Source organism: Pelophylax lessonae (genome assembly GCF_965119305.1).
Source record: "Pelophylax lessonae genome assembly, chromosome: 4".
NCBI classification, from domain to species: domain Eukaryota; kingdom Metazoa; phylum Chordata; class Amphibia; order Anura; family Ranidae; genus Pelophylax; species Pelophylax lessonae.
The window spans coordinates 74703380-74725864 of NC_138771.1; the positions used below are offsets into that span (position 1 = coordinate 74703380).

Consider the following 22485-nt stretch of genomic DNA (forward strand, 5'->3'; position numbering starts at 1 on the left):
TGCCCCAAAGCACCCCTGCCTGTTGAGGGCATGTGGTCTGGTATGGTTCGGGAGGGGGTGGGGGCCCAAACTCATCATTTTCCCACCCCACCCCCACCCTTTACCTGACTCCCCTGCCTGCATGCTCTGATAAGGGACTGGTATGTATTGTGGGGGGGGGGGGGTTTGGGGGGCCCCCACACCGGTTTTTTTTGACCGCTGATGGCTCATTGGTTGTTAAGGACGCTGTAGCCGGCTTCCCGGTCGCTCCTTTACAACCAGCTTATACTGCACCCTTATTGGGCAGAGCTTGCGTAGAATGCGCTGTGCAGCACAGGGAACACCCAGCAAACACCCTGCAAATTTGGGTGTTTGCCGAACGGGGTGAATAGCTAATAATAAGCTCAAACTCCTGCTGAGGCTTAACCGTTCGCCCAACACTAGACACAAACTACTGCAGGATATGTCACCATTGTGGGAGGGGCAGAGACACAAACTACTGCAGGAAATTTCACCATTGTGGGAGGGGCAGAGTCACAAACTACTGCAGGAAATGTCACCATTGTGGGAGGGGCAGAGACACAAACTACTGCAGGAAATGTCACCATTGTGGGATGGGCAGAGACACAAACTACTGCAGGAAATGTCACCATTGTGGGAGGGGCAGAGACACAAACTACTGCAGGAAATGTCACCATTGTGGGAGGGGCAGTGACACAAACTACTGCAGGAAATGTCAACATTGTGGGAGGGGCAGAGACACAAACTACTGCAGGAAATCTCACCATTGTGGGAGGGGCAGAGACACAAACTACTGCAGGAAATCTCACCATTGTGGGAGGGGCAGAGACACAAATTACTGCAGGAAATGTCACCATTGTGGGAGGCGCTGAGACACAAACTACTGCAGGAAATGTCACCATTGTGGAAGGGGCAGAGACACAAACTACTGCAGGAAATGTCACCATTGTGGGAGGGGCAGAGACACAAACTACTGCAGGAAATGTCACCATTGTGGGAGGGGCAGAGACACAAACTACTGCAGGAAATGTCACCATTGTGGGAGGGGCAGAGACACAAAACTGCAGGAAATTTCACCATTGTGGGAGGGGCAGAGACACAAATTACTGCAGGAAATGTCACCATTGTGGGAGGGGCAGAGACACAAATTACTGCAGGAAATGTCACCATTGTGGGAGGGGCAGAGACACAAACTACTGCAGGAAATGTCACCATTGTGGGAGGGGCAGAGACACAAATTACTGCAGGAAATGTCACCATTGTGGGAGGGGCAGAGACAAACTACTGCAGGAAATGTCACCATTGTGGGAGGGGCAGAGACACAAACTACTGCAGGAAATCTCACCATTGTGGGAGGGGCAGAGACACGAATTACTGGGGGAAAATCTCACCATTGTGGGAGGGGCTGAAAATGTTGACTTTTTAAAATATTTTTCCAATTTTAGGTGCCTTGTATTATTACCCCCCTTGTTTGGAGCTCCTGAACAGAAAGTTGCCTTTTGGTATTGCAGAGGTGGGGAGATGTTTTCATCCAATCTCAGACAACAAGGATCTGCACCTGCAGGTCAGCCATCTTGTAATGTACAGGCATACCCCACTTTTAAGTACGCAATGGGACCGGAGCATGTATGTAAAACGAAAATGTACTTAAAGTGAAGCAATACCTTTTTTCACTTCTCAATGCATGTACTACATTCCAATAGTCATTTAGAGGCATAACTGATATAAATAATGCATTGATAACTAAAATAAACATAATATTTAAAAAAAAAAAACTGTGGATACAGGTGAGACCAAAAAAAAATACACAGTACAGGTAGCGTACGAGTACAGTACATTTGCTGTAATGTTTACAGTATTTACAATCACTTTCACAGTGCAATTACCTGTATGTTGGAGCCTGGCTGGCAGTAACTGGGACCTGGCTGGAGGTAACTTGGGCCTGGCTGGTGGTAACTCGGGCCTGGCTACTCTAGGCAGGAACGTGGCCTCTTCACTCGCAGCCTCGCAACTCCAGGTGGCAACTGTGGGATGGCTGGCAGGCAACTCGCGGATGGCTGGTGGTCAACTCCAAGCTGTCTGTGGGCTGACAACTAGTGACTGGCTACTGTACTCCGGGCAGGAACCTGGCCTCTCGCAACTCCAGACGGCAGCTCCGCCTCTTCCTGGTTATACTGCGGCTTCCGCGGCGCGGGAATGACGGAACGTCCGTACTTGCGAGGCACTTTACGTACACTCTCGGGGTATGTCCGTACTCGCGAGTGTACGTAAAGTGAGTGTATGTAAAACGGGGTATGCCTGTACCTAGTAATGGGGGGGGGGGGTCTAAATTAGTGTGCAGAATACAATGTATTTCTCATTTGTCTTTTACCCACAATGCAGTTTGTTAGTAACTCTCAGGTGTGTGCGCTCTGATTAATACCGGGGAAGGAGATTGGAGGTCACATGGGTTCACAGGCCACCGATTTAATCAACTGGTGCAAAATCCTAAAAACAAGAGATAGAATCCTACTGACAGCGATAAAGCGATAAAGTTCAGGAGTAGAATTGATTTTTATGAGGTTATTAAGTTCCTGTAAGTTGATAAATTTTACTTTCATATTCTAGGGTGGGGGAGAGGACGGCGGCCTCTCTGGTCTGGTTCAGCTCAGCCAAGACTTGCGCTCAGTGGCGGGACTACTGGCTGCGGCAACAGCTGCTGTGGTGGAGGAAGGTGAGCGCCCTGTGATTGCTGAGACATCTATGGGGGTTATTTATAAGAGATGAGATACACTATATTGTCAAAAGTATTGGGACGCCTGCCTTTACACACATGAACTTTAATGGCATCCCAGTCTTTGTCCGTAGGGTTCAATATTGAGTTGGCCCCCCCTTTGCAGCTACTTGAACTACAAGTCCCATGAGGCATTGCAAGGCTGACAGTTACAAGCATGACTCCTAAAGGCAGAGGCATGATGAGACTTGTAGTTCGCAACAGCTGGAGGGCCCCAGGTTGAGCATGCATTCTGTATAGTGTAACCTTCACAAGTAGGCTGTAATAGCAATTCATTAAACAGAGTTGGAACATTGCTGATACCTGTGTAGCTTACATCATAGAGAACTACACTATGTCAAAAGTATTGGGACGCCTGCCTTTACACACACATGAACTTTAATGGCATCCCAGTCTTAGTCCGTAGGGTTCAATATTTAGTTGGCCCACCCTTTGCAGCTATAACAGCTTCAAATCTTCTGGGAAGGCCGTCCACAAGGTTTAGGAGTGTGTCTGTGGGAATGTTTCACCATTCTTCCAGAAAAAGTGTTCCTTTAATTTTTTGAGCAGTCAGTGTATGTGTGTGTGTCTATTAGAGATAAGGGCCATACACACTATCAGATTATCTGAAGACTTTTTCCTTCAGATTTACCTTTTCTATGTAGTGCAAGGGCCTGCCGGATTGCATACAAATTGAAAGTGTTCAGGTTTGACCTCATATTATATGGTTTTGGTAAGTCTACAGACAAAAGTCTTCAGATAATCTGATAGTGTGTATGGCCCAATAGACCGATATGTTTTTTTCAGGGCCGATACCGATATTTTGGTCACAATGTTTCGGTATCGGCCGATATTTTGTACATTTTAAAGTTTTGAAAAATAAAGACAATTTTTGACACAAATCTGGTACTGAACATGTTAATTTTTTGTTTAATGCCTACTGGCGGGCTTGCTGGCACCCTGTGGTGGGTGAGTGGCTGGCTGGCACAGGGGTTGTGGGTGGCTGGCTGGTACAGGGCCTGTGGTTGGCTGGCTGGCACACTGTCTGTGGGTGGCTGGCTGTCTGGAATCCTGTGGTGGGTGGGTGGCTAGACTAGGCCCAACTCCAGAGGAGGCTGTCCAAGGCAAGGGAGGCGGTCTAAGAAGGCAGAATGAAGTCACAAAAATATCGGCCAGTTCCAAGGCCGATACCGATATATCAGGGAAAGTGCATATCGGCCACGCCAGTAATTGGTCTATCCCTAGTGTGTGTGTGTATATATATATATATATATATATATATATTGTATATATAGTGCTCAAATAAATTAAAGGAGCACTTTTGAATCAGAGTATAGCATCAAGTCAGTTAAACTCCTGGGATATTGATCTGGTCAGTTAAGTAGCAGAGGGGGTTGTTAATCAGTTTCAGCTGCTTTGGTGTTAATGAAATTACCAACAGGTGCACTGGATGGGCAAAAGGAGACAACCTTCAAAACAAAAATGGTTTTACAGGTGGAGGCCACTGACATTTTTTTCCCTACCCATTTTTTTCTGACTGTTTTTCACTAGTTTTTCATTTGGCTGGGGTCAGTGTCACTACTGGTAGCATGAGGCCATACCTGGACCCTATAGAGGTTGTACACGCAGTCCAACTCCTCCACGATGGCACATTAATCCGTACCATTACCAAGAGCATGGAGGAGATTCCAGGAGACAGGCAGTTACTCTAGGACAGTGTTTCTCAACTCCGGTCCTCAGTGCACACTAACAGGCCAGATTTTAAGTATTACCTTGGAGAGATGCAGACTAGAATTCTGAAATCACTGAGCAGCACATTATATCACCTGTGATGTATTTCAGTTATCTTGCAAACCTGGCCTGTTAGTGTGCCTTGAGGACCGGAGTTGAGAAACACTGCTCTAGAAGAGCTGGACAGGGCCATAGAATGTCCTTAACCCATCAGCGGGACCGGTATCTGCTCCTTTGTGCAAGGAGGAACAGGATGAGCACTGCCAGAGCCCTACAAAATGACCTCCAGCAGGCCACTGGTGTGAATGTCTCTGACCAAACAATCAGAAACAGACTTCATGAGGGTGGCCTGAGGGCCCGACTTCCTCTAGTGGGCTCTGTGCTCACTGCCCTGCCTCAATGAACACCAGAATTGGCAGCTCCACCACTGGCACCCTGTGCTTTTCACAGATGAGAGCAGGTTCACCCTGAGCACATGTGACAGACGTGAAAGGAAGGGAGAGATGTGGGTGCTTGTAAGATTCTGGTACCTCCGGTACCCTTAATCACCACTTTCCTTTGTAATGCGTCCCACCTTTCTCTTCAGGTGGTACGCATATACCTTTAAGAACGATGATGTCACTGCTGAGCGCCGCAGAGCGGCTATTTCAACCGCCGGCGGTCTCACTCACATTGTTCGTTCAACCTGCCTTGTTATCCACATGCTTTCAAGCCTGTCTCTCGATCGGAACCTCCAGCTATTCCCTCTACCTGGAGCAGACCGGAACCTCGCTACTGATCCCTGTATCTCGCTACCGGACCATCCCTTATCTACTGGACCTCTCTAAACTACTAACATTACAAGTGATAAGTACCCCGCAGGGGAACCCTCCATAACCTTATTGCACTATCTACCTATGTACATTAAGGACTGTTACTACCTATCTATACTATCCTATCATCTGCACTGTTACATAGATTGCTAGCTCTTCAGCCTACTACCATCTATCATCTGCACTGCTGCATAGATTGCTAGCTCTCCTGTCTACTACTATCTATCCTTGCACTGGGTTAGTCTATCCTGTATTTGTCATCTGCTGTCCTCACCACCTGTTAGCATATTCGATACTAACCTATCTGCATTCCTAAATACCATCTTGAACTCTCCTATACAAAACCTATCAAGTGATTACCATCCTTGTCACTGTTCACACCTGTCCCTTCAGCACATCACCTTCATACTATCATATACATCCTATCACTCCAGGAACATCTCATTGAGTGTGAATATATCTGTATGTTGAAGCTGACAGGCCCACAGTGATGAGTCCTGGAGAGTTGGATCTGGTATTCAACACATCTCTACATGACTACTGAGTGGAGATTTTGCAGCTGCAAATCCAGCCTATAATAAAAACGCAGGAGCGTTACAGATTGAACGAACCTTAAAAATGGATTCAACAGAATTACCCACTCAAGTGACACATCTTTGCGAACTCAATTCAGACTCGGGTTATCGGAAGCTGTTAAAGACGAGCTCGCCCGAGCGGATTTACCTGGCACCTTGGAGGCCTTGATACAACTTAGTATCAACATCGACAGACGACTGCGAGAAAGAAGGGCTGAAAAGATGGGAATGCCATTGTCTAGTCCTTCTCAGATTTTGGCCATTGACCCTACTCCCATGGATGTAGGAACCATACGCCCACCTTTAACGACTACTGAACAAGCTAGAAGAACATCCAGAAATCTCTGCATGTACTGCGCATCCTCGGATCATTTGATAAACACCTTGTCCGCAGGAAAGAGGGTGGGTGTTCACATGTCTTGCTGGGAGGATTGGCGACTTCCTTCTCTAACCCCTATCTTTTTGTTCGTTTGATATTACAGTGGGACCAAACTAGGATCACCACCAAGGCTATGGTCGACACTGGATCTTGTGGAAACTATGTTGATACACGCTTTGTTACCTTAAATAAAATACCTATTATTTCAAAATCTAAGCCTGTTTATGTTAGTTTCATTAATGGTATTCCACTGTCTTCTGGTCCAATCACCAACCAGACTCAGGCACTCCTTGCCACTACCAACGAATCACATGTGGAGACCATCACCTTTGACATACTATCCTCACCCCATTTTCCTATTATTTTGGGACTTCCCTGGTTACACACACACCAACCAATCATAGATTGGAAAAAACGGACTTTGGTTTTCCCTTCTCACTATTGTGAGAATACGTGTAACCTCCCATCTTATGGGAAGATTCTGTCTGTGGTGTCTGATGAAATTGCACCACTATGCTATCAGGATCTGTCCGAAGTGTTCCTTGAGAAAAATGCTCAAGTGTTGCCTCCCCATAGGGATTACGATTGCACTATCGATCTACTCCCTAACAGCAAATTGCCTTTCGGTCATGTTTATCCCCTTTCACAGGATGAACTTTCTCATCTCAAGGAATACTTGGATGAGAATTTGACAAAAGGGTTCATTAGACCCTCTACTTCTTCCACTGCTGCAGGACTTTTCTTTGTCCGCAATAAGGATTCCAGTCTCAGGCCTATTATCGATTATAGGCAATTAAACACGATTACGATAAAGGATCGCTATCCTTTGCCGCTCATCCCTGAACTTATTGAACAGGTGCGTGGGGCTACTTATTTCACCAAATTAGACCTGAAAGGGGCATACAACCTAATCCGAATCCGTGACGGGGATGAGTGGAAAACAGCATTCAGAACCAGATACGGACTATTCGAATACCTTGTGATGCCATTCGGGCTATGTAATGCTCCCGCAGCTTTCCAAAGATTCATAAACGACATCTTTAGAGACTTACTTGATGTCTGTGTTGTAGTATACCTAGACGATATACTTATTTATTCTCGATCTATGCCTGAACACATAAAACATGTAAGACTTGTGTTGTCCAGACTGCTCTCACACAGACTATATGTGAAATTAAAAAAATGTCTATTTCATAAAGAAGAAATATTATTTCTAGGATACTTCATATCCAAAACTGGAATTAAGATGGATATGAGTAAGATATCCTGTATTCAAGACTGGCCTATACCAACAACTCGTAAGGCCCTACAGCGATTCCTTGGATTCTCGAACTTCTATAGGAAGTTCATCAAGAACTTTTCCGCTATTGTTAGACCTCTCACACAACTGACAAGTATAAAAAAAACATTCAAATGGTCAGAAGAAGCAAATCAAGCTTTCTGCTTGTTAAAATCAAGCTTTACTTCTGCTCCCATACTACGCCATCCAGACCCATCCCTCCAATATATTCTAGAGGTAGATGCGTCAAATATGGCAGTAGGAGCAGTTCTCTCTCAACGACCAACAAACACTTCATCACTCCACCCAGTTGCTTTCTTTTCAAAATCAATAAGCAGCCCAGAGGTGAATTACCCAGTGGGTGAAAAGGAGTTGCTTGCCATAAAACTGGCACTGGAGAATTGGCGACATCTGCTCGAAGGTACCCAGTTACCAATACTCATATATACAGATCATAAAAACCTTCAATACCTCCAGACTAACAAGACTCTCTCCCACCGGCAGGTGCGATGGTCATTATTCTTTTTAAGATTTAATTTCCTAGTGACCTACACGCCTGCAGACAAAAATAAAAAAGCGGATGCGCTATCACGATTAACCGAAGATAACTGCGCCGAAATCCCTTCCATTCCCATAATACCCTATGAACGCATTATTGGTGTTGTCCGTTCCTTGAAGGAAGAGATTTTGCACAGTATAAGAATGGATTCACCTCCACCACAACTAAGTACTGATGCAGAAGGCTTCCTCTATTACAATGACAAACTCTACATACCCCCTACTATGCGCACCAAGATTTTGGAGTTATCGCATGATGTGCCCATGGCAGGACATATGGGTATAACGAAAACCTTTAATTTGCTCACCAGGCAGTTTTGGTGGCCTGATATGAAGACGTCTGTACAAAAATTTGTTTCTTCATGTGACATCTGTGCAAGGTCCAAAACTGACACCACAAAACAATCTGGACTACTTTGTAGTCTACCAATACCCCAGGTTCCATGGGAAGTTGTATCCTTAGATTTCATAGTAGAACTACCACCCTCTAAAGGATTTAATACCATCCTAGTGTCAGTGGACCACTTGACAAAGATGGCACATTTCATTGCTATCCGTAGACTACCTTCATCTAAACAAACATCAGAACTACTGATGAAACATGTGTTTAAGTTGCATGGAATTCCAAAAACTCTTTTGTCCGACCGTGGTTCACAATTCATCTCTAAATTTTGGCAAGCACTTTGTCAAATTTTACGCATTGAGCGAAAGCTCACTTCTCCCTACCATCCTCAGACCAACGGACAGACTGAAAGAGTCAACCAGTGCATTGAGCAATATCTATGTTGCTACACATCATACTTGCAGGATGATTGGGTGGATCTCCTTCCTCTAGCAGAATTTGCTTACAACAACGCAACCCACAGTACCACGAAGCAAAGTCCGTTCTACTTGAACTATGGGTTTCATCCCACTCTTCTTCCACCACGCATCCTGCCATCGAGTAACCCAGTAGCCTCGGATTACCTTACCCAAATAAAAGACTCTTTGGGCTTACTCAATACCACTATATCACACGCTCACAGTCAACAAAAAAAGTACTATGACCTTCGTAGAAAACCTTCTCCTCAGTATGCTATTGGGGACCTTGTTTGGCTATCGACAAAGAACTTAAGATTAAAAATCCCTAGCAAGAAGCTTGGACCTTTATTTTCGGGACCGTTCCCAATTAAAAAACTTATCGGAAAAGCTGCAATACAGCTCACCCTACCAGCAGATCTCAAGATCCATCCCATCTTCCATGTGTCGCTACTGAAGCCCCATGTTCCTAACCAAGGAATAAGGCCTACCATCTTGCCTCCACCTCCAATACAAGTTGAAGGCGGAGAAGAGTATGAGATCAAGGAAATTTTGGATTCTCTCATCCATAGAGGAAGACTCCAGTATCTCATAAGATGTAAGAACTATGGACCCCAAGACAACACCTGGCTAGATACCTCTGATATTCATGCGCCTAGACTTATACGTAACTTTCACTCGAAACACCCAGAGAAACCTGTCCTATAGGCCTTCCGGAGCCGGCCTTAAGGGGGGGGGTACTGTAAGATTCTGGTACCTCCGGTACCCTTAATCACCACTTTCCTCTGTAATGCGTCCCACCTTTCTCTTCAGGTGGTACGCATATACCTTTAAGAACGATGATGTCACTGCTGAGCGCCGCAGAGCGGCTATTTCAACCGCCGGCGGTCTCACTCACATTGTTCGTTCAACCTGCCTTGTTATCCACATGCTTTCAAGCCTGTCTCTCGATCGGAACCTCCAGCTATTCCCTCTACCTGGAGCAGACCGGAACCTCGCTACTGATCCCTGTATCTCGCTACCGGACCATCCCTTATCTACTGGACCTCTCTAAACTACTAACATTACAAGTGATAAGTACCCCGCAGGGGAACCCTCCATAACCTTATTGCACTATCTACCTATGTACATTAAGGACTGTTACTACCCATCTATACTATCCTATCATCTGCACTGTTACATAGATTGCTAGCTCTTCAGCCTACTACCATCTATCATCTGCACTGCTGCATAGATTGCTAGCTCTCCTGTCTACTACTATCTATCCTTGCACTGGGTTAGTCTATCCTGTATTTGTCATCTGCTGTCCTCACCACCTGTTAGCATACTCGATACTAACCTATCTGCATTCCTAAATACCATCTTGAACTCTCCTATACAAAACCTATCAAGTGATTACCATCCTTGTCACTGTTCACACCTGTCCCTTCAGCACATCACCTTCATACTATCATATACATCCTATCACTCCAGGAACATCTCATTGAGTGTGTATATATCTGTATGTTGAAGCTGACAGGCCCACGGTGATGAGTCCTGGAGAGTTGGATCTGGTATGCAACACATCTCTACATGACTACTGAGTGGAGATTTTGCAGCTGCAAATCCAGCCTATAATAAAAACGCAGGAGCCTTACAGCGCTCTGGTGAGGAAGGCTGTCTGGTCCTTTGTTGCGGTAGAGCGGTTGCACTGAGGGCAGCACTTGTGTGAGAAGCAGCTCTATAGGATCATATAAGAAAAGAAAGACGCCTCTAAGTGCAGAATTCTAAGGATTTATTATTTGATGCAAGGGATTAAAAACATTTACAAGATGGCAGAGATAACAGGCATGTATTAATTGTCCTCTTTTGGCTTGCTGTGTCCTCTGTCTGCCGGGTGAGGGAGGATGAGAGAGCCGTCCTGCAGCGGTCCGGATTCCCTGGTGACGTGGAGGAACGAGGAAGCGGAGAGGCAGATGGTGGCCCGGGTTCCAGAACCAAGCTGCAACGCTCGTGGCCTGTATGGCGTCAGGGGAAAGCGTTGGGCGGTAACGCGTTTCAGAGCATGTGTGACTCCTTCGTCAGACCTAAGCCCATGTTTGTTCAGCAGGCTCAGAGCCTTGTGTTCAAACTCTCCGAAAGCCAATCGATGGCCTCCCGACCCTTTTGGCTACCTCTGTCCAATCAACTCCTCACAAGACTATCCTATCCTGATGGTCTTGTGAGGCGTTGATTGGACAGAGGAAGTCGAAAGGGCCGGGAGGTCGTCAGTTGGCTCTCAACGGAGAGTTTGAACACAAGGCTCTGACTCTGTGCCTGCTGAACAAACATGGGCTTAGGTCTGACGAAGGAGCCGCACATGCTCTGAAACACGTTATGGCAGGGCTCGACAATCCCCGGGCGCCAGGTCGCATTTGCGACTAGAATTAGCGACCTCGCGCCTGGGGGTGCCCTGCAGAAGGTGTCCTGTCATTTTTGCCCGGACTTCCGCGCACGGAGTGCACGGACTTCCGGGCCGTCCGAAAATTGAGGCCCCGGCTTTTTGGCCTACATGAGGTGACAGGCTTCCAATGGGGAACTGGCGCCCTCTTGTGGAGGCCGGGAGTAATGACTGTTGTAATGACTATTTCCACTGCCTTTTTGTTCTCAATTCATTCATTACCATCTCCCTGTCCAGTTAGTTACCTTTGACAGGGAGTGTGGTTATTATTATTTAATTTATTTTTTAAATGTAAAAAAAAAAAATATATATATATATATATATATATATATATATATATATATATATATATCCTTTTTTTTTTTTCCTCATTGCCATGCCACAGCCGAAGGCCCCTTTCACACGGGCTGTCTGATCAGGTCCGCCTGTCAGTTTTTCAGGCAGACCTGATCGGACCCTTGATTCTCCTCTATGGAGCAGTAATCTGCCGCCATCTGATCCTGTCCACCAAAAGCAGACGGATGGTGGTTCTATTTTCTATCCATCCCGTGGATCGAATCAGATGGCATCGGATGGAAAGAGACAGACAGTCTGTTTTCATCCAAAGGTGCTATAGAGGAGAGTGGGGTTCTAGTCGTATTTATGTGTAAATTTAGTATCCGTTTTATTAAATAAAGCTTGGTTGTTAGTTTAAAAAAAAAAAAAACTGGCTCCTAACTTTTTTAGCTGGCTCCTAGATTTCAGGAAAATTTGTCAAGCCCTGCGTTATGGCGTCGGAAGAAGGCGTTGGGCATATCAGCCGTGTGCGTTCCAGCTTGGTTCTGGAACCTGGGTCGCCATCTGCCTCTCCGCTTCCTCGTTCCTCCACGTCACCAGGGAATCCAGACAGCTGCAGGACAACTCTCTCATCCTCCCTCACCCAGCAGACAGAGGACACAGCAAACCAGAAGAGGACAATTAATACATGCCTGTTATCTCTGCCATCTTGTAAGTGTTTTTTTTTTTTTTTTAATCGCTTGCACCAAATAATAAATCCTTTTAATACTGCACTTAGAGGCGTCTTTCTTTCCTGACAGATGTGGAGAACATTATGCTGCCTGTAACATCGTTCAGCATGACCGGTTGGGTGGTGGGTCAGTGATGGTCTGGGGGAGGCGTATCCATGGAGGGACACACAGACCTCTACAGGCTAGACCAGTGGTTCTTAACCTGGGTTCGATCGAACCCCAGGGGTTCGGTGAGTCAGTCTCCGGGGTTCGGCGGGGGGGACAAAGGGGCAATTGCTCCCCCCGAGAAAATATTACTGATTGTGAGGCCGAGCGCACCCCGGGAAATCAGAGCTGCGGTCGGGACAACTCACAGCCATTACACATAGACACTTGACACTCCGCCCCCTGTACCTCCCCCAGCAGGTTTCCAGCCTATCTCTTGCAGGCTGCTTGCTGCGTGAGTGGGCAGGATGGGGATGTACCTGACCACGGAGATCGCGCCTGCCTGGAAGAGGGAAGTGTGAGCAGCTGAGCAGAGGGAGCCGAGTGAATGTTCCTGGAGGTAGGCTCAGCTAGCTGTACATGGTGAATTCGTTTACAAGGACCTCTATGCTACGTCTGCTGAGTTACTGCAGAGGTGCTGTTAGCTGACAGATGGAAATGCATGTCCTTTTCATTTAGCTCAATAAAGCATTGTGAATACCCCCTGGTGTGTGCCCTCCTGATACCCCATGGAATGCTCTCCCAACACCTCCCCCCAATGTGTGGCCCTCCTAACACCCCATGGTATGCCCTCCAAACACCTCCCCAAAGTGTGTTCCCTCTTGACACCCCATGCTATGTCCTCTCAACCCCCCCAGTGTGTGCCCTCCTGATACCCCATGGTATGCCCTCCCAAACCCCCCCCCCCCAGTGTATGTCCTCCTGATACCCCATGGAATGCCCTCCCCAACACCTCCCCCCAGTGTGTTCCCTCCTGACACCCCATGGTATGTCCTCCCAGCCCCCCCAGTGTGTGCCCTCCTGATACCCCATAGTATGCCCTCCCAACACCTCCCCCCTCAGTGTGTTCTCTCCTGACACCCCATAGTATGCCCTCCCAACCCCCCCAACCCCAGTGTGTGCCCTCCTGACACCCCATGTTTTAATGGTTTTGTTCTTTGTTCTTAATGGTTTTGTTTTTTGAGATACAGTCGCCAACACTTGCAGGGAGGCCCCAGCGAGATTTGAACTCACGACCCCTGGTTTACAAGACCAGTGCTCTAACCCCTGAGCTATGGAGCCTTTTTTTTTTTTTTATGGTTTTATTTTTTAATGGTTTTGTTCATTTTGTGCACCTATGTATAAATATATACCTAAATATATACCTATGTTTTGAATTTGAAAAAATCATATTTTATTTTTTCAATTAAGAAGGGTTCGGTGAATGCGCATATGAAACTGGTGGGGTTCAGTACCTCCAACAAGGTTAAGAACCACTGGGCTAGACAATGGCACCCTGACTGCCATTGGGTATCGGGATGAAATTCTTGGACCCATTGTCAGACCCTATGCTGGTGCAGTGGGTCCTGGGTTCCTCCAGGTGCAAGACAATGCCAATGCAGGACATGTGGCGAGAGTATATAGCCAGTTCCTGAAGGATGAAGGAATTGATGCCATTGAATGGCCCCCACGCTCGCCTGATCTTAATCCAATAGAACACCTCTGGGACATTATGTTTTGATCCATCCGACGCTGCCAGGTTGCACCTCAGTCTGTTCAGGAGCTCAGTGATGCCCTGGTCCAGATCTGGGAGAAAATACCCCAGGACACCATCCGCCGTCTCATTAGGAGAATCCCCTGATGTTGTCAGGCATGCATACAAGCACGTGGGGGCCATACAAACTACTGAGGACCATTCTGAGGTCCTGCAATGAAATTTCAGCAAAATGGACTCCCCTGCTGCATTGTTTTTTTCACTTTGATTTTCGGGGTGTCTTTGAATTCGGCCCTCTGTAGGGTGATAATTTTCATTTCCATCAGACGATGTGGCATCCTTTCCTTCCTAACACATTACCCAGTACATACCAGTATAGATCCTAACACATTACCCAGTCCATACCAGTATAGATCCGAACACATTACCCAATCCATACCAGTATAGATGCTAACATATTACCCAGTCCATACCAGTACAGATCCTAACACATTACCCAGTCCATACCAGTATAGATCCTAACACATTACCCAGTACATACCAGTATAGATCCTAACACATTACCCAGTCCATACCAGTATAGATCCTAACACATTACCCAGTCCATACCAGTATAGATCCTAACACATTACCCAATCCATACCAGTATAGATGCTAACATATTACCCAGTCCATACCAGTACAGATCCTAACACATTACCCAGTCCATACCAGTATAGATCCTAACACATTACCCAGTCCATACCAGTATAGATCCTAACACATTACCCAGTCCATACCAGTTGAGATCCTACATTACCCAGTCCATACCACTATAGATCCTGTGACAGAACCCACTGTCACTGTGTGTTTTGGAGGGGACTGTGCGCAAGCCTCCTACTGACAGACTATGGGCCAGAAGCTACTGGAGTTTGGCACTGCAGCCTTTTGACTTTACCATCCACTACTGCCCTGGGAAGCAAAACGGCAACGCCGACAAATTATCCAGGCAAACAGAAATTGACTCTTTGGGACTTGTTACCTGACTAACTCAGGCACAGACCAGTTGGAGGTCTAGTACCTGGATTAGTCTACCTTTGGGGGGAAGAGATGTGACGGTACTAACCATCACTATGGGTGACGGATCACCCTGTCCCTGGATTGTAAACCCCTTTGTGTCATTTTCTTATGAGTTTGGGACATTGCATTTTATTTTCCCTTTATTCATCCTCTGAACAACTGACTAATGGCATTGAGTTAATGTAATGTAATGTTACAACCCATCCCCCCCCCCCCCCTCCTGTTTCTGTGTCTAATTGTGTGGACAATGGTCTGAGCTGGAGACATTTCTCCGCAGGGGGTGTGTATTAAGAGACTGTTTCAATGTAAAAATGTTCAGTTCCCATTGGCTTGCTCCTTGTCCCCTTCCCCCGCTGTGGCCAGGCTAAAGGGAGTTTCCCTAACTGTGTGTAAAACTGTGTCTTGGAATGTAATAAACAGTTTAAGCTCTGCATGGTTAACCCTCAACACCTGTGTGGATTGTCTCGTGATTGAGGGGTTAAGGGCTGGATATGGCTTCTCCGCAGGCTGTGGGTGCGTTTGGAAGACAGGAGACACAGGTCCGGCGGATGTGCTCAGCTGGGGTACTAAGATCCGTTACATTGGTTGGCAGCGGTGGGATGTCTCCTGCAGTCCAGGACATCCAAACCACCACCAGGATTCAAGATCTGGGCAGCTGCCGAGGAGTGATACGGGGACCAGCCAGCATGAGAGCGGAGTTCGGGAGGAGGCTGCAAGGCATGCGGAAGCGCCATCGGGGACCAGTGACAGAGCACACCAGGCTCGGCTGGGAGGATGTGATCCGCCGGCAACTCTGGCATGAGGCGCTAAGCCACGAGCAGCACCATCAGGGGAAGATCCTTCCCTCCTCCACAGAGATGTACTGGAAGCAGTACCGTGCGCGAGAGGTGTTCCTGAGGGAAGGACCGCGAGATGAGGGGAAGACGGAGCTCAGAAGATTGGTCCAGGAGGAAATGAGGCTGGACGCCAGATACAGAGCCCTCCGGTGGTTCGCGGCTCAAATGTGGCCAGGTACAGCAGATGGCAGCCCGACAGAAGGCGTTGGCTATGGCGGCGTGGGGCTGCTCCATCAAAAAATGTACGGAGACCCAGACTTTGGGAGCGATGAGAAGTGGCGGCTGGAACACATTCTGGATTTCCGAGATGAGGAGCTGGACCTCCCCGACGGGGCGTGTGACCTGGAGGAATTGGAGTTCCTGGTTGAGCAGGAATGGGAGCTCGAGATTGCCTACAAGCGGCTGTTTGACGGTGATCAGCAGCCTGGCATGGCTCCCGTTGCCTGGGACTGTCCGAGAGAAATAGCAGACAGTCACGAAGATGAGAAGCAAATGGGGCCAGGGGTGACCCTGCCTTTTCCCGTACTAACTGCAATGGAAGAAGCAGCGATGATACAGAGGGCACTGCAAGCGCTAGAATGCCGGAACGCACTGGAGGTCCCCCAGGCAGCGAGACAAGCTAATAGCATGAAGGTCTCAGAAGGGGGAGTTGAGACAGGCGCTGGAAGGCTGGGAAATGGTGATCAGCAGCAAGTCCAGAGTATCTCATCTGGTGCCCCAGCAGAAGCACTGGCTACAGGGCAGGGTGCCCCTGGCATCTGCCCAGCATCAGAAAAAGAGTTGGATCCAGAGAGTCTGAGAGAGGATCTGCGTGAGCTGTTTTCCCAACAGCAGGTATCCCCACCGGGAGTAGAGGAAGCAATTCTCCCTCCCCAACAATTGGACACTACCCCAATGTTCATCCCTCCAGCAGAAGCGCTGGCTACGGGGCAGAGTGCCGCTGGCCTCTGTCCACCCTCAGAGTTAGATCCAGGGAGTCCGAGGGATGATCTCAGTGAGCCGTTTCCCCAGCACTTGGACACTACCCCAGTGGTTATCCCCCCAGCAGAAGCGCTGGCTACGGGGCAGAGTGCCGCTGGCCTCTGCCCACCCTCAGAGGTAGATCTAGCGAGTCCGAGGGGTGACCTCAGTGAGCCGTTTCCCCAGCACTTGGACACTACCCCAGTGGTTATCCCCCCAGCAGAAGCGCTGGCTACGGGGCAGAGTGCCGCTGGCCTCTGCCCACCCTCACAGGTAGATCCAGCGAGTCCGAGGGGTTGACCTCAGTGAGCCGTTTCCCCAGCACTTGGACACTACCCCAGTGTTTATCCCCCCGGCAAAAGCGCTGGCTACAGGGCAGAGTGCCCCTGGCATCTGCCCAGCATCAGAAAAAGAGTTGGATCCGGAGAGTCTGAGAGAGGATCCGCGTGAGCTGTTTTCCCAACAGCAGATATCCCCACCGGGAGTAGAGGAAGCAATTCTCCCTCCCCAAAAATTGGACACTACCCCAATGTTCATCCCCCCCAGCAGAAGCGCTGGCTACGGGGCAGAGTGCCGCTGGCCTCTGCCCACCCTCACAGGTAGATCCAGCGAGTCCGAGGGGTGACCTCAGTGAGCCGTTTCCCCAGCACTTGGACACTACCCCAGTGTTTATCCCCCCGGCAAAAGCGCTGGCTACAGGGCAGAGTGCCCCTGGCATCTGCCCAGCATCAGAAAAAGAGTTGGATCCGGAGAGTCTGAGAGAGGATCCGCGTGAGCTGTTTTCCCAACAGCAGATATCCCCACCGGGAGTAGAGGAAGCAATTCTCCCTCCCCAAAAATTGGACACTACCCCAATGTTCATCCCCCCAGCAGAAGCGCTGGCTACGGGGCAGAGTGCCGCTGGCCTCTGCCCACCCTCACAGGTAGATCCAGCGAGTCCGAGGGGTGACCTCAGTGAGCCGTTTCCCCAGCACTTGGACACTACCCCAGTGTTTATCCCCCCGGCAAAAGCGCTGGCTACAGGACAGAGCACTGATGGTCTCTGCCCAGCATCAGAACCAGAGATGAAGAATCCGGGAGACAGTCCCTGCAAGATATCTTCTCAGCGGCTGGTAACTACACCAGGAGAAAAGCAAGTACCGTTTTCTCCCCAAATGCATAGCCCTACCAGCCTCCATTCCCTACCAGCGGAAGTGCTGGCATCAGGGCAGAGGATTATTCAGCTCCCCCCAATATCTGCAACCCAGCCCCGGATCAGAGGAGTGCAGACAGCTGTTCCCACTCTGCAGCGGCTGTTTTTATTCATGGGAGACACTATGTGCAATTTTGCTCCCCAGCGCCAGAGTCATACTTTTACTTTTCCTGGTTGCCTGGGGTGGAAGTTTGTGACTAACGCAGGTCCAGACCAGTTGAGGGTCAGGAACCTCGTTAGTCTGTTTTTAAAAGGGGAGACATGTGACAGAACCCACTGTCACTGTGTGTTTTGGAGGGGACTGTGCGCAAGCCTCCTACTGACAGACTATGGGCCAGAAGCTACTGGAGTTTGGCACTGCAGCCTTTTGACTTTACCGTCCACTACTGCCCTGGGAAGCAAAACGGCAACGCCGACAAATTATCCAGGCAAACAGACATTGACTCTTTGGGACTTGTTACCTGACTAACTCAGGCACAGACCAGTTGGAGGTCTAGTACCTGGATTAGTCTACCTTTGGGGGGAAGAGATGTGACGGTACTAACCATCACTATGGGTGACGGATCACCCTGTCCCTGGATTGTAAACCCCTTTGTGTCATTTTCTTATGAGTTTGGGACATTGCATTTTATTTTCCCTTTATTCATCCTCTGAACAACTGACTCATGGCATTGAGTTAATGTAATGTAATGTTACAACCCATCCCCCCCCCCCCTCCTGTTTCTGTGTCTAATTGTGTGGACAATGGTCTGAGCTGGAGACATTTCTCCGCAGGGGGTGTGTATTAAGAGACTGTTTCAATGTAAAAATGTTCAGTTCCCAATGGCTTGCTCCTTGTCCCCTTCCCCCTCTGTGGCCAGGCTAAAGGGAGTTTCCCTAACTGTGTGTAAAACTGTGTCTTGGAATGTAATAAACAGTTTAAGCTCTGCATGGTTAACCCTCAACACCTGTGTGGATTGTCTCGTGATTGAGGGGTTAAGGGCTGGATATGGCTTCTCCGCAGGCTGTGGGTGCGTTTGGAAGACAGGAGACACAGGTCCGGCGGATGTGCTCAGCTGGGGTACTAAGATCCGTTACAGATCCTAACACATTACCCAGTAGTTACCACTATAGATCCTAACACATTACCCAGTCCATACCAGTATAGATCCTAACACATTACCCAGTCCATACCAGTATAGATCCTAACACATTACCCAGTCCATACCAGTATAGATCCTAACACATTACCCAGTCCATACCAGTATAGATCCTAACACATTACCCAGTCCATACCAGTATAGATCCTAACATATTACCCAGTCCACACCAGTATAGATCCTAACACATTACCCTGTCCATACCAGTATAGATCCTAACACATTACCCAGTCCATACCAGTATAGATCCTAAAACATTAGCCAGTCCATACCAGTATAGATCCTAACGCATTAGCCAGTCCATTCCAGTATAGATCCTAACGCAATAACCCAGTCCATACCAGTATAGATCCTAAAACATTAGCCAGTCCATACCAGTATAGATCAACACATTACTGAGTCCATACCAGTATAGATCCTAACACATTACCCAGTCCATACCAGTTGAGATCCTAACACTTTACCCAGTCCATACCAGTATAGATCCTAACACATTACCCAGTCCATACCAGTATAGATCCTCATACATTACCCAGTCCATACCAGTATAGATCCTAACACATTACCCAGTCTATACCAGTATAGATCCTAACACATTACCCAGTCTATACCAGTATAGATCCTAACACATTACCCAGTCTATACCAGTATAGATCCTAACATATTACCCAGTCCATACCAGTATAGATATCCATCATGATATTTTTCCCCATTGAGATCTGAGGTGTTTTCAAAGTGTTGCTTTAATATTTTTTGAGCAGTGTATGTATGTATATGTATATATATATATATATATATATATATATATATATATATATATATATATATATATATATATTATAAAATGTATTTTTACATATGACCAAATGCTGAGAAAGCATGCCTGGACCTGACTGTACGGTGCTATTTTCTCACCCCTCCCCCCCCTCTGTGTCCAGTTTGCTCAGTTGCCGTTCAGATTCAGCAGCGGTGACCACCCTGACGAAGACGGAAGGAAAATGACCCTCATACAGTACGACTTCCCCTGGGGCAAGGAGCCAATTGAACGCCTCGGCAGCCTAGATGACTCCGCCCTCACCCAGATGCACCGTGGGCCCATCGCTCATCTTCAGGTATGTCACACCGACTACACGCAGAATCAATCAATCAATGTCATTTCCAATCCTTTTACTTGCAGCGATCATTAAAGGGCAACTCCCAGTTTCGTGGGGAAAAAATTTAGTAAAAAAAAATAATATATAGAATTGTAACAGTAGTTATATTGTAATTGTATGTTCTTAACCACTTCCGCCCCGGAAGATTTTACCCCCTTAATGACCAGGCCCTATTTTGCAATTCGGCACTGTGTTACTTCAACGGACAATTGCGCGGTCGTGCGACGCTGTACCCAAACTAAATTGACGTCCTTTTTTTCCCCACAAACGGAGCTTTCTTTTGGTGGTGTTTGACCACCTGTACGATTTTTATTTTTTACGCTAATAAAACAAAAAGAGCGACAATTTTGAAAAAAATATTTTTTTCACATTCTGCTATATAACATTCCAAAAAAAATTTAAAAAATGTAAATTTTTTTAACATTTTAGGCCAATTTTTCTGCTACATATTTTTAGTAAAAAAAATGAAATAAGCGTATTTTGATTGGTTTGCGCAAAATTTATTGCGTTTACTAACTAAGGGTAAGATTTATGTCATTTTTGTTGTTGTGGTGTTTTTTTTTTTTATTAGTAATGACGGTGATCTGCGATATTTTTTTTTTTTTTAGCGGGACTGCGACATTGTGGCGGACAGATCGGACCCCTGACTGACATTTTTGACACTTTTGGGGGGACCAGTGACATTACTGCAGTAATCAGTGCTAAAAATATGCACTGTTACTGTAATATTGACTTTGACAGGGAAGGGGTTAACCTTGTTGGTGATCAAGGGGTTAAATGTGAGCCCAGGGGAGTGATTCTAACTGTGGGGGGGGCGTGGCTTGTGAAATGATCATAGAGACATGTGATCCTATATAGAAGGATCACAGGAGCTCTGTGATCATTCCAGGGAGAAGAACGGTCAGCTGTGTTTACAACATCCGACCGTCCTTCTCTCTCAGCGGGGAGCGATCGCGGGTGTCAGACGGCAATCCGAGGTGGCAATCTGAGGCGCCTGCCCGCGGTATCGGCTTCTCCGCTGACGAGCGGGGGCGGGAGCGCGCCGCCAGTGGCACACGCTCGCCCCCTAGACTCCCCAGAGCAAGCGCCGTACATGTACGGCGATTTGCCTGGAAGCGGCTGCCTGCCCGTAGTACATCTGCGTCGGGCGGTCGGCAAGCAGTTAAAAATGACCTTTCCGTTTTTAATCTGCAGTTGCTGTAATTTTCTGTAAAATGCAATATGGCCACCTGGAGGCGCTGTGTACACATATAGACAGAGCGCAATTTCCTGCTGGTGTGATTGGCTCGCTGATTTTCCCAGAAGTCTGCACTGAGATACAAGTCAGATTTTTGGGCATCACATTTTTGGTGAGATACTCCGAATAGGAAATCACGTCTACAGGGATGCAGACCCTGCCACTTTCTTCATTAAAGCCCTGCAGGTGCAGCAGCTGATTGATAATTATAAAGTCACTCCCATTCACATTCACTTTGCACATGGACACAGAGGAACAAACAATGATTTCTTCAGAATAACAAAAGGAAGGAATCTACAACAAGGTTTGCTATAATCCCTGCAATGTACAGAGATCACCCAAGGGGGGGGGTTCTTCTCAACAAGAGTGGAGTTATTCGTTAACCACTTGCCGACCGCCCCAAGTACATATACTGCGGCGGTCAGCCCCCCCCCCCCCCCCCCCCCGGGCAAAGTGACGTATGGGTACATCACTCGCCCGCGATCCAATAGGGGGCGAGAGCGCGTCGCGGAGGCGCACTCCCGCTCGTTCACTGCCATCCCAGTGCGATTGACCAGCGGCTCCGATGTCCACTGGCCATTCTCGATCTCCCGCTGGAGACGGAGAAAGGCAGGCGGCTGATGTAAACAAAGCCGTCTGTCATTCTCCCTGATGTAACTGTAGAGATCATATGATCCTCCTATGTAGGATCGTATGTCTCTGTGGTTACATCAAAAGCCACGCCCCTTTACAGTTAGAAGCACACCCCTAGGGACACACTTAACCCCTTGATCTCTAATAAAGTTAACCCCTTCCCTGCCAGTGTCATTTTTACAGTAACAGAGCATATTTATAGCACTGATTACTGCAGTAATGTCACTGGTACCCCCAAAAGTGTCAAAAATGTCTGCCGCAATGTCGCAGCCCCACAAAAAAAAATC

The 22485-nt window shown here is 47.6% G+C and overlaps 1 pseudogene across 1 annotated transcript in view; it reads left to right on the forward strand.

Annotated features, from left to right (window-relative positions):
• The window catches only part of LOC309552517, a 154648-nt pseudogene extending 134287 nt beyond the window's left edge, over window positions 1-20361 (forward strand). Inside the window, exons 7-9 of the transcript in view lie at window positions 1446-1581; window positions 2608-2713; window positions 20113-20361. The product of the transcript in view is annotated as an uncharacterized misc_RNA (transcript). The remainder of the gene's footprint in view (window positions 1-1445; window positions 1582-2607; window positions 2714-20112) is intronic.
• The last annotated feature ends 2124 nt before the right edge of the window (window positions 20362-22485 follow it).